Source organism: Nicotiana attenuata, chromosome 5 (genome assembly GCF_001879085.1).
Source record: "Nicotiana attenuata strain UT chromosome 5, NIATTr2, whole genome shotgun sequence".
In the NCBI taxonomy this organism is placed as follows: Eukaryota; Viridiplantae; Streptophyta; class Magnoliopsida; order Solanales; family Solanaceae; genus Nicotiana; species Nicotiana attenuata.
The window spans coordinates 4322845-4336644 of record NC_031993.1 but is presented as its reverse complement, the minus strand read 5'-3'; the positions used below and the strand labels follow the sequence as shown (position 1 = coordinate 4336644).

At 39.0% G+C, this 13800-nt stretch overlaps 1 non-coding gene across 1 annotated transcript; it reads left to right on the top strand.

Annotated features, from left to right (window-relative positions):
* TRNAK-CUU lies at positions 1533 to 1605 on the top strand. Its single transcript has one exon. It is a non-coding gene; the product is annotated as a tRNA-Lys (tRNA).

Below are 13800 nucleotides of genomic sequence, written 5' to 3'. Positions count from 1 at the left end.
ATCTCCAGACTCATCGGCTTTGTTGTCATAATCACTATTATCTTCCTGACTCTGCGCATCTGCCAAATCACGAGTAAATACCTCGTCCACGGGCAACTGAGTGAGGTCAGGACCATCAAGTTGCTCGTTTTCACTGCACAAAAAGAACAAAATGATAAGCTACTTAAATTGATAAATACTTTACATATAGCTATATCACTTCACTTACAAGTCGTACTTTGTTGACATTCCATGATGGACATTTTCTTGTTGGTGATGACTCCCGGATGGACCACCGTGATCCAACACGCCAGAACTGCATATTCCAACTGGGCATGGGGTCATAACTTGTAAAATTCATATCCGGACGGTACCCCTTGTGGAAAATATGAGTGTTAATACAAACTCAATTCAACAAAAAATAAACATCGTAACAGAAAGAAAAATTGAAGTTTACCAGTCGTCTTGTGAATTATATAAAGTAGGAGAGAAATTATTTCCTCGCTTCTCATTCGCAGGTGGTGATAAGTTTAAATCAAGGCAAACTCTTTCATCCAGAATCTGTCCGGCAAAAACTGCTCCAGAATAACCACCCGATGACTGTGGGTTATCCCTACTATGCGCAACCTCATTATTGGGAACGTCTTCAACCTTGACGAACATTTCCAACAATTTTATCACAGTAAATTCCCTGTATTCATCCAGAATCCGCAAAAAAATCTCTAAGAGTTTCATCATCTTCGATGTTAAACTTAGAATAACAAGCAAACTCCTGCGGAGTCACTGAATACGGATATCTATCGGTTACTTTAAGGTTCACCGAACGTTTCCTCACACTCATTTTTTTACGTAACAACGATACCAATTTATCGTACTCCACTGTAAGCGGCAATTTAACATGACACTGTGGAGATAAACTATACCTCACAAAGGTATTCTCCACTACAACCTCACCCCCCCAATATTCTGAAACTCTTATTTTTGGCTCTTCAAATATTATAAAAAATGCTTGATAACAAGAAGAAAAGTTTGCACGGAAGTTAGAATATTTTTTGAATGGATTTTCATAAAATCCTAACGCCTTTAAATAAGGAAAGGCCTAGCTCGGGGGGCTGAATTTTTTTATGTATAGCGCGGTATTACACCGCGCTATACCAATTTGAATTATTGTTATGTCAGTTAACCGCAGGAGCCTTATTGGTGGGCCCACAAAAAGGTATAACGCGGTATTATACCGCGCTATATATATTTGAATTACTGTTATGTCAGTTAACCGCATGAGACTAATTGGTGGGCCCACAAATAGGTATAACGCGCTATTATACCGCGCTATATATGACACTGTATTAGACCGCGCTATACTTTAACGGCAGAAACACCGTTAAAGTGTAGCGCGGTGTAATACCGCGTTATATGTAGAAATATAACTTTATTTTTAGCAGTAGAAACGTATTTTGAGTCCAAAAATTCAACGTTTAGGTTTCAGACTCACATTCTTTTCCCTTGGTAAATAAATATGATTAGGTAAGCAATAAAAAATATTGCCATGTGTTGCCCGTCTAGCTCAGTAGGTAGAGCGCAAGGCTCTTAACTTTGTGGTCGTGGGTTCGAGCCCCACGGTGGGCGTTTCATTGCTTAGTCCTTCTTGTACATGCAACATTTTCTTTCTTTATACAGGATTACAGGGCAAAGTTCTCCATTGAAAATATTATTAATCTTCTCTGTTTAACCTATCCACACTTTACATGCAACATACTCGTTTTTTCTCGCTTGTGGAGTATATTGGATGAACCTCAGGATTATCTACTCAAAAGTAATGATTTAAATCTTTTTTACATATTGTATAGTATTATTAACACTGTTGGCCTCCAACATCAATTAGTAGTACTCACTGTTTTTTTATTCCCATTCAAACCATAGGTTGAAATAGAACGGGAAAGTATGCACGTTGACACCACATTCAAGAAAGTTTGAGGCAATGATTGTACATCTTAAGAGACGAAACTAACACAACCCAATGTCCAATTCTGCAAAAGCTCGTTAGAATTTTAATATCATCACTGATCTTAGTCTTCACAAAATTTCATAGCTACAACCTTTCGACCAATGCGATGAACCTATAGCTCTCTATTTTTTGGAATGTTATCAGTAATTAATTATACCAGGTATACCTGATCAACAAAAAAAGAAATAAAAGAAATAAAGGACATAGAGCTTCTTGCCTGCTGAATATCTATTGTGATTAAAACACGAGTCGCACTCGCGCCACCTCTGAACTCTACCATAATAGCATCTCGCTCCTTCTGTGGCATATCTCCATGCATAGATGAGACTGTAAATCCATTCTCACACATCGATCTTTATTCTTTCCTACTTAGCCAATCAACCTTTCCTTTTATGTTGCAGAAATTATCATCCTGAGGAATGGCAATTGTATCAAAATCCCTCCAACTCTAAGCAGGTTATCTTTAATTCCCATCTCAGCGAAGCTGGTGATAAGTTCCATACTTTCTGATGTCTCAAAGACTAATCTTTCTTCATTTATCGCGGCCGCCTCCGGTTTGCCGGAACCACTGACCCCGTCACCGACACGCCGCCGCACCCTTGGTGTTTGATGAAATGAGATAGAGCAAAAATTACGTGCATGACTGGCTGTGCTAAAACCACTACTAAAAAGGGCTAATTTCCAACAGAAATATTTCACCGGAAAAAATAGTAGAAAATTTCCTACCGAATCGGTCAAAAATGGTCCAAAAGTTTTTTTTTTTAATTTTTAATAATAATTACGACAAATATTCCGTCCATATTCCGTCGCAAAATTAGGCGAAAAATACGGCGAAGCCATTTGCGACCGGAAAATTAAATTTTTTTTTATTAAAACGGGGTTTGACTTTGTTGACCTCGTTTGCTACCGAAATCAGTCGGAAACCTTTTCTAAACACCCCCTACCCCTTTCTTTTTTCTTTCTCTCTTTTCTTCCTTCTCTCTTTTCTCTCTCACACTCATACCTCCCCCTCTTCTCCCCCCCCCCCCCAGCCCGCTGCCCAGGTCTACCGACGCCCCAGCAGCAGCAGCTCCGCCGGCGACGTCCCTCTCCATCGATGGCGACCCTCCACTGCCCAGGTAGGTATTTCCCTCGCCCTCCTTTTTTTTTTTTTTTTGAAATAAACGGATTTTATTTAATTCCTCCTAGTTTGATTTGTACAAATTGATTGTTCTTAGTTAAATTAAATTATGACTATTGTTAGTAGTTAAATTAAACTTATATGTTGGTAATTTAGAAGTGCCCTTTGAGAAGATTATGGGAATGAGTAGTGGAGACTCACAACAACAACAACAACCCAGTGAAATTCCATCAGTGGGGTCTGGGGAGGGTAGAATGTACGGAAACCTTACCCCTACCCCATAGGAGATAGAGAGGCTGTTTCCGGGAGACCCTCGGCTCAGAGACAATAGATCTGTGACAACAAAATTAGCAACGTGAGAGACAACAAATAAACGGAAAAGCAGTAACACAAATATTATGCAAAAGTGTAAAACACAACATAAATCGCTAGCAGGGCTAGACAAAACACTATCATACTCGTCGGTACAAAGAGGGAAATCGGGACAAAGGAGAAAACCGCTCGACTACCCCTTAACCTACAACCCTAATGCTCGACCTCCACACCTTCCTATCAAGAGCCATGTCCTCCGAAATCTGGAGCCGCGCCATGTCCTGTCTGATCACCTCGGCCCAATACTTCTTAGACCGCCCTCTACCTCTTCTCATACCTGCCAAAGCCAACCGCTCATACCTCCTAACCAGAGCATCTAGGCTTCTCCTCTGCACGTGTCCGAACCATCTAAGCCGCGCTTCCCGAATCTTGTCGTCCACCGGAGCCACGCCCACCCTCTCCCGAATATCTCTATTCCTAATCTTATCTAGCCTAGTGTGCCCACACATCCATCTCAACATCCTCATTTCTACTACTTTCATCTTCTGGATATGTGAATTCTTGAGTGCCAACTCTCAACCCCATACAACATGGCCGGTCTAACCACCGCTCTATAGAACTGATCTTTGAGTTTCGCTGGCACATTCTTGTCACATAGGACTCCAAACGCTAACCTCCATTTCATCCACCCACCCCCTATACGGTGCGTAATATCCCCGTCGATCTCCTCGGATAATTTACCCTAAGTACTTAAAACTCTCTCTTGAATATGACCTGTGAGTCAAGCCTGACTTCCACATCCACTTCTCCCGTCACGTCGCTGAACTTACATTCCACATATTCCGTCTTAGTCCTACTCAACCTGAAGCCTTTAGACTCCAGGGCCTGCCTCCATATCTCCAGTCTCCCATTAACGCCGCATCGCGTCTCATCAATCAAAACTATATCATCAGCGAACAACATACGCCATGGCACCTCTCCTTGGATATGATGTGTCAGTGCATCCAGCGCTAGGGCAAATAAGAACGGGTTGAGCGCAGATCCTTGGTGTAACCCCATAACCACCGGAAAAGGATCTGAGTCACCTCCCACAGTCCTAACCCGAGTCATAGCTCCATCATACATATCCTTTATTACCCTATTGTAAGCCACCGGCACACCTTTCACCTCCAGACATCTCCAAAGGACATCCCTGGGGACCTTGTCATACGCCTTTTCTAGGTCAATAAACACCATATGCAAATCCCTCTTCCTATCCCTGTATTGTTCCACCAACCTCCTATTAAGGTGGATAGCTTCCGTAGTAGAACGACCCGGCATGAACCCGAACTGATTTTCCGATATAGACACCGCCCTCCTTATCCTCCCTTCCACCACCCTCTCCGAAACTTTCATGGTATGACTTAGTAACTTGATACCCTTATAGTTGTTACAATTCTGGATATCACCTTTGTTCCTATACACCGGAACCATTGTACTCTACCGCCAGTCATCAGGCATCCTCTTCGTCCTGAAGATAACATTAAACAAGTCAGTCAGCCACTCCAAGCCTGCTCTACCCGCATATCTCCAAAACTCTACTGGAATATCATCTGGTCCGGTCGCTTTGCCCCGACTCATCTTACCCATCGCACCCACGACCTCCTCAACCTTAAAGCACCTACAATACCTGAAGTCGCGGTGGCTCTCGGAGTGCCCCAATTGCCCTAATACGATGTTTCCATCCCCCTCTTCATTCAAAAGTTTATGAAGTAGTGGAGACCCAAAAAATATAAGTTGAAATAAAATTCAACAATTAAAATATTTAGTTTTACCTACTAATTTGGGGATAACATTACCAAGTTGGGGATAGTTTTACTAAATAATTTGCTAACTAATTTGTAGAGTTCTTACATTTCTTTTAGGAACAAGATATGTGCATAGCATAATTAATGAGATAATATAGTTGTTTATTGACTTCTTCACTGTTTTTAGTATTAAAAAAACATACTTTAAATAGAAGAAAACTCAAGGAGGAAGAAAAAGATTAAAAAATGAGATTGAATAATTCATGTAGATGGTAAGAACTTTACTTAAAACGGCAGACATGACACAATTATGTCTAATGTTGTGTTTTTCATTATTAACAAGCAATGGAACTTAAGAGCCACAATTTAGTTCATTCAAATAGTTCTTTAATTTTTCTAGATCCTTAATTGACTTATATTTGAAAATATTTTAGAATTGCTATAAATGTAGATTTTTTTTAAATATTTTCTTTTAGGTAATTATATTTGGTATTCAATGCTCTTGCTATATAGTAGTATTATTTTGACTTAACTCACATACAAAGGTGAAAATGATTAGGTCGATTAGGTGCTCCTATGTGAAATGCAAGTGGCTTAAGTTACTGGGGCCAAATAAGAAGGTGTTTATGAAAAATTATTATGTGCGGACTGTTCATGGAAAGAGTCATGCTAGTGTAGATGATGATCGGGACCAAATATGACAGACTTCAAGCAAAGCGCAATAATGGAAAGGCGAGATATCCGTGACTGGCCGAAGATCATGGCGTAAATCTTGGAACAAATCAAATCAAGGGTGGTTATCTAGTTAATCATGGGATTTACTTCTGTAATTAAAATTGTACCACAAAAAGAATTCATTTACTATATAAAGGGGCTCCTAATCATCTTGTAGACATCAGAAAATTTTATTTTGTGTCTCATACAACTTACACTAGTTGTATGAGGCAACTTTTTGTCTCATAGTTTTGTAGACCCAGAATTTTGTGGACCTAGCAGTGTAAGATTGGGGTCTACAATTTTGTGAGACAAAAAGAAGTCTCATACAACTAATGTCAGTTGTATGAGACACAAAATAAAACTCCTCACCACATTAATAATTAAGAGATGATACACTGAAATATGTCCTCAAAGTGGAAATCATCAATTTCTAATGAAAATAATTATGCTATTCTGTAAGAGGTTGTTTGGTAGCTGGTTAGAAGAAAGGTTATTCATGTATAAGGGGTAACATAACTTATACCATGTTTGGTAGGCAATAGTTATTTTGTATAAAATTCTGCATAACTAATACCATGTTTGGTTGACATTTTTCAATTATGCATAAATTATACATGTATAAGTTATGAGTCAATCTGTGTATTATTTTATGCGGGGTAGAAGATGGAATAACTAATACATGTATTAGTAATACATGGATAAAATACTGAAATGACAAATTTACCCCTATCACTTTACACATAAGGCTTCCTTATTTCTCTGCCAACCCGTCAACAGGTTTCACTTGCTTTCACTTGCCAACTATATACCTTGTCTTCTCTCATTTTTAAAGAACAAACTAGCAAAAGCAAACTGGAGAAGCCACTAGAAAATGGAAATACCAAAACTAAGAAGTGAAAATCAAATATGTCTAAACTTCACATAGTTCAGTAGTATGACGAAGAAGTGGAAGTAACACCCAAAGTTCCTAACTAAATTGTTTCCTACATAAATGGAAAGAGAGAAAAAACAATGCAAAAGAAGGTCAGGGGTATAGTTGTAAACAAGCATTTTACTTTAAATATATCAATTTCTAATACAACAAACCAAATATTCAAAAAAATAATCTCTGCATAACTAATACCTGCATAACTAATCCCTGCATTACTTATCCCTGCATAACTAATCCCTGCATAACTAATACATGTATAACTAACACCTGCATAACTCTAACCGACAACCAAACGACCCCTAAGTGATTTCTGACCAAAAGTCAAGTATTCGTACAGGGAAAGTGATGATGCACAATAAAGGACAAAATAACTAGTCATGTCTCAATTGTCAATTATAATATCTCTATCTATATGTCAGCCCTAAGAAATAATTGCTCGTATTGAATGAGATACTGACATTGGCACAAGAAGCTAAACCTCCATCCACCAACGTCAATTACGTAGTTGCCAGATAAAGCCAATTTAATTGACACAAAAACCATCATTTTCTGTGACGAATCAACAAAATTGCTAATGGTAAGACACAAAAACACACTTTTTTACCTTAACCAGAGAAAGAAAAAATGTCCTAAATTTTCCTACAAAACAGCTAGATTGCCTTAATATATTATATATACATATCAATTAACATATTACCATCAGAGTTCATCAATAATGTCAAAGACATACTGAAGTAATTAAATAAAAATGTGTACTCTTTAACCGTTTAAACTTTTAGATCAGGTAGCTATACGCTTCAAAAACAAAAAAATGACGCAAATAATCAACACGAATCCTTACACAGTTAGTCACATAGCAAGATCTAATTTAGCCGTAAGTTTCGACTTATTTCCTTCTAGTAGAGTGGTAAACTAAACCTTTTTATGCACATTAAGTAATCTCATTTGTTGGAATAAATACCTTAAACATTACAACAACAACAACAACAACAACAACAACAACAACAAAAAACCCTGTGTAATCCCACAGATTGGGTCTGGGGAGGGCAGTATGTATGCAACCTTACCCTTACCTTGTGAAGGTAGGAGGCTGTTTTCGAAAAACCCTAAGCTCAGCAAATGCCTAGAATGTTGTAAAGAGAATTACTGAAAAGGACCTACATATGCTAGCTTAATGCAGTTCACTTGCATAAATAGCCACCACCTTAAAGCATTAGAAATTAAATGGCAGAATTTCATTAAGATATTAACAAGAATTGTCATGAACTACATTCAAGTTAATTTTCTCTCTCTAGCATGACATTTCCTCTCAGTGAAAGCTGAAAATGGCAAGGAAATCGAAGGCAAGAGCGAGAGATCAAAGCAATCAGATGGCAAATTCGAACCAAAATCATGGAGGAAGAGTTATCCCTAGGACTGAGGACTCGAAGAAACAGAGAAACATCAATGCAATCACAGGCATAGTACCGTTCGAGATGGAGCATGAAATGGGAAATACACCGGCAGTTACTCCGGTCAAAAATCAGATTGAGCACATGCAAGGGAGTGGAACAAGCAACAAATCCTGGGCAGATAAGGTGGAGGAAGAAGGAATAGCGAAGGTGACACAAACACAAGAGAAGAAGACCTGGAGTAGAATTGTGGCTACTGTTCCATTGGAAGAAGGTGATGATCTAAAACGAGATACACCAAAACAAGGTAATGTTAAAATCACAGCTGAAGATATACATGAGGAAGTAGAATTCTGGAAAACTGGGGTAGTATGCTATGTGCTGGGTTCAAATCCCCCACAAACTGTAATGGAAGGGTACTTTAATAGAATTTGGGGGAAATTGGGAATAGACCTAGTAGCTCAAGTGCAACGGGGTGTATTTCTAGTCAGATTTCATACAATTGAAAGTAGAATGAAAGTGGTAGAGGAAGGAGTCCAGATGTTCGATAGAAAGCCAGTTATTGTAAAACCATGGCAGCAGGATATTGAACTGAAAAAGGATATCATGAATAATATACCAGTGTGGATTAGACTCCCTGGGCTAAATGTGAAGTATTGGGGTAGACAAGCACTGTCCAAAATTGCTGGAATGGTTGGGAACCCACTGAAAACAGATAAGGCAACTACCATGAAGGAGAGAATGACCTATGCTAGAGTGCTAGTGGAAGTGCCAATCAATATGGCATTCCCTGACTCAGTGATGTTTGAGAATGAACATGGGCAAATTGTAGAGCAAGAAATAGAATTTGAATGGAAGTCAATATTGTGTTCAAAGTGTCAGAATTATGGGCATGAATTGAAAGAATGCAGGAAGCAAATAAAGATGGAGCAAATCAGTAAGGCAAAGGAACAAGCAGAAGGTGCAACAACTGGAGAAAACAAAGTGAAAAATGGAAAACAAATTGTCACTAAAGAAAGGACAGCAGAGAAAGAAAATAGAGAGGAAAACTTTCCACAAAGAGCAGGTAAGCAGGTAGAAGTGAGACAATGGCAAATACAACTACAAAAGAGGCTATGAAAGAAGAGGAATTGTGATAAGGGAACCACAGGTGGACACTGGGAATTCATTTGCTGCACTAGGTGAGCAAAATAACACTAGTAGTATGGTAGCCAAGCCTTCTTGCCCTGAGGAAGGTGTAGCTGATAAGGGTCCTAAACTGGGAAAGGGAGGGGGAAACCCCAACTCAAATGGATAGCATTGGTTTTTGGAATGCCAGAGGTCTAAATAAGCCAGACAAACAGAAGGAAATGAACCTGTTTGTCCATAATTTGAAGGTTGGCTTGTTTGGATTTCTGGAAACAAAGATAAAAAGAGCAAAAGCAGTAAATGCTTCTTTTTATCTTTGCTAAGGATGGTCGTTTGTTACAAATATAGACAAACATCCTGGGGCAGGATATGGGTGTTGTGGAAACCACACATCTATGATGTAGATATAAAGTTAGTCACTGAGCAACTGATACACTGTTATGTAGAGCACAAGGGAAGTAGAAGCAAATTCAGTCTGACTATGGTATATGGGTTAAATGACCAAGCTAACAGAAAAGGACTATGGGAAGATATCAACCAAATAGGGGCTACAATACATGAGGCATGGGCAGTGATGGGGGACTTCAACTGTGTGCTAAACAAAGAGGAAAGAATAGGGAGTAGAGTCACTGTGGCTGAAACAAGAGACTTTAAGCAATGTATTGACACCAATGGCTTGAAGGAGTTAAAATCTTCAGGGGCTTTCTTCACTTAGAATAACAAGCAAGGGGGAGACAGCAGGGTGTATAGTAGAATTGACAAAGTATTGGTTAATGCTGAATGGGTGACAGAACTACCACCATCAGAGGTTCACTTCATGCATGAGGGCATCTATGACCACTGTCCAGCAATAATTAACTGGGAAGGAGGGAATAGAAAGAAGAAGAAGCAGTTTAAATACTTCAACATGTGGAGTATGATTCCTGAATTCCAACAAAGAGTTCAGCAAGAGTGGAAGAAGGAAATACAAGGCACAAAAATGTATCAACTAGTAGGGAAGCTCAACAGAACAAATGGGGTGTTGCTGAAACTAAATAAAGAAAGATTCTCAGATGTAGAAAAGAGAGCAGAAGAAGCAATGGAGCAACTGACAGAATGTCAAAGGAAGATCCAAAAGGACCCCAGGAATAGGGACCTAATTGATGAAGAAATTCAATTAATGAAAGAAAGTGCTAGATGGAAAACAGCTAGAGAACAATTCCTGAGGCAGAAAAGTAAAGTGCAGTGGATAAAGCAAGGAGACCAAAACACAAAATACTTTCACACAGTAATCAAAGCTAGAAGGAATGCTAACAGGATATTCACTATCAAGGATGCTGAAGGGAATGAGGAAAAAGGGATTGAAAGGATAGCAAAGGCATTCACAGACTTCTATACAAAGCTACTAGGTGAAAAGAAAGGTAATAGAAAGCATGTATGCAACAGCTTAGTAAAGAAAGGGCCAGTAGAACAGAAGGAGCAAAGAGCACTCCTTGAAGCAACAATCACAGATAAGGAGATCAAAGAAGCACTCTGGGCAATAGGAGGTGATAAAGCACCAGGACCAGATGGATATGGGGCTCAATTCTTTAAAGATTGCTGGTCAGTAGTTCAAAAGGATGTGGTGGACAGTGTAAAGGAGTTCTTTGATACCACAAGAATGTTAAAGAGTATTAATAGAACTGTTCTAACATTGATTTCTAAGAATAACTATGCAGGCAGTGTAGGAGATTATAGACCAATTGCATGCTGCAACACAATCTACAAGATCATCTCAAAGGTGCTGTGCGACAGACTCAAAGGAGTGCTTCCAACTATAATATCAGAGAATCAAAGTGCCTTTGTGGAGGGCAGAAATATAGTACAGAACATCCTGATATGCCATGATCTAGTCAAGCTCTATAGCAGGAAGAATTCAACAAAAAGCTGCCTAATAAAGATTGATCTCAAAAAAGCTTATGATACTGTGGAGTGGGGGTTTGTGGAAGAGATGCTCTATGCTTTAAACTTCCCTACAAAATTCATTAAGTGGACAAAGGAATGCATGACAACCACTCAGTATTCAATTGTTATAAATGGTGAGGTACATAGATGTATAGAGGGGAAAAGGGACCTAAGACAAGGTGATCCAATATCACCACTCCTCTTTGTGATCTGCATGGAGTATTTTACTAGAATTATGCAATGGGTAGCAACACAGGAGGGGTTTGCTTTCCACACAAAGTGTAAAAGCCTAAAGCTGAATCACCTATGCTTTGCAGATGATGTTCTGATGTTCTGCAAAGGGGATTACCACAGCATCATGTTACTGGTGAGGGGATTGCAAACATTCACTAATGCTTCTGGTCTGAGTACAAATGCAGGGAAATCAAACATATACAGTGCAAACATGGACAAATAATGCCTGGAGAACATATGTGAAATAACAGGATACAAGGAAGGGGTTATGCCATTCAGATACCTAGGAGTTCCTATAGCTGCAAAGGAAATTAAAGGCAAGTGATTGTGAATTGTTGGTGGAGAGACTAAGCACAAGAATTCACTCATGGGGATCAAGGTGTCTATCATATGCAGGAAGAGTGCAATTAACCAATTCTGTGCTGATTAATATACACTCATACTGGGCATCAATTTTCATCCTTCCTAAGAAAGTGCTTAGAGATATCACATCCATATGCAGAAACTACTTATGGGCAGGGAAGAGTGTATCAACAAAGGTACCACTTGTGGCTTGGGACCTTGTCTGCAGGCCAAAGAAGGAAGGAGGACTGGGTATAAGGGAATGTATTACATGGAATGAAGCTGCAGTGGCCAAATATGTATGGAATATTGCTAACAAGGAAGAAACCTTATGGGTGAAATGGATTAACCATATATACCTAAAGGGAGAAGAGTGGTGGCAACATAGACCCCCTGTAGATAGTTGCTGGTACTGGAGGAAAATTTGTGCAATCAGGGATGTATATGGTAATGGCTACATAGAAAATGGATGGCAATCAAGGACAGGGAAATACACAATCAAAAAGGGCTACAACTGGAGAAGAGGAAAGCTAGAGCAATGGCCTTGGTGCAGAGAAGTCTGGAATAGAATGAATGTCCCTAAACACAGTTTTATTAACTGGCTAGTGATGAGAAAGAGATTGTTAACAAAGGAGAAAACAATGAAGCTGAACATCACTGAAGACAATGAATGTATGCAATGTGAAGGAAAACCAGAATCCATTGACCACCTCTTTTTTGATTGCACATACTCTAGAATGTGCTTGACTGAAGTATTGCAATGGCTGGGGATGAACATACAAAACACTGAGGTAACAGGAATAGGGAGAAGGATGGCTAGAATTGCAAAAGGTAAAGCAAGAAGATCATTCACAAAAGCAGCTTTGGCAGCAGTTATATACTACATATGGAAAGCTAGGAATAAAGCATTATGGAGGAAAAGAGTACCTCGACCACAAGTGCTGTTAAAACAGATTCAACTTGCTTGCAAACACAGATGCATGGAGGCAATGAAGAAGAAGGAAAACAACGACAACCTGTACTGGATAGAACAGTTATACAGATAGCAATAGGTCTCTTGTATAATGAAAATGTAACTGTATAGAACAAAGTGTAGGCAGGACTCAGGAAAGATAGGGGACTTGAAATTGTAACTGTATTTTTGGGATGATTAAATAAAAAATTTATTTCTACCAAAAAAAAATTGTCATGAACTACAACTAGCATGAAAAGAAATAGCTCACCTTAAAAGTCTCTGAAGATATAGCTAACATTCTCCTTCCAATTCATATAGCAAAATTTTCCATTTACATTAAATATGAAGGGGAACCTTGGCATAATTGGTAAAGTTATTGTCATGTGATCAGAAGGTCACGGGTTCGAACCGTGAAAACGAACCTCTTGCAGAAATACAGGATAAGGTTGCGTATAATAGACTCTTGTGGTCCGTCCCTTTCCCGCACCCGAACGGGAGCTTAGTGCACCAAGCTGCCCTTTATGAATGACTAGTAATCCAAATCCGAATTTAGTTGAAGAAGGTCAAGAGACTTAATTAACACTCCAGTCCTTTTCTCTACTCTCGGATTATTTGGGCCAAAACAAGGTTATCCTAGATTATAATCCCGGAATTATAACCAGGATTACGATTATAATCCTCTACCTATGTGGAATAAATAATATCAAGATTTTGATATATAATTAATACCTACCAATAACCAAACGATAGATAATTGCAATCCCAGGATTAGGTCTACTCAGGGACACCCAACTAGAAACGAAGCTCCAAGCTTTCAATCTAGATAGCTAGGTATTGAAGATATAATTCTACCTAGACAGCTAGCTATCAAAGAAATAACTCTACCTAAGTAGCTAGCTGTTGAATATAAAATTAGCGCACCAGAATTAGAAGGTTTAAGAGGGACTAGACAGCAGAAAAGGTGGATGCAATATAG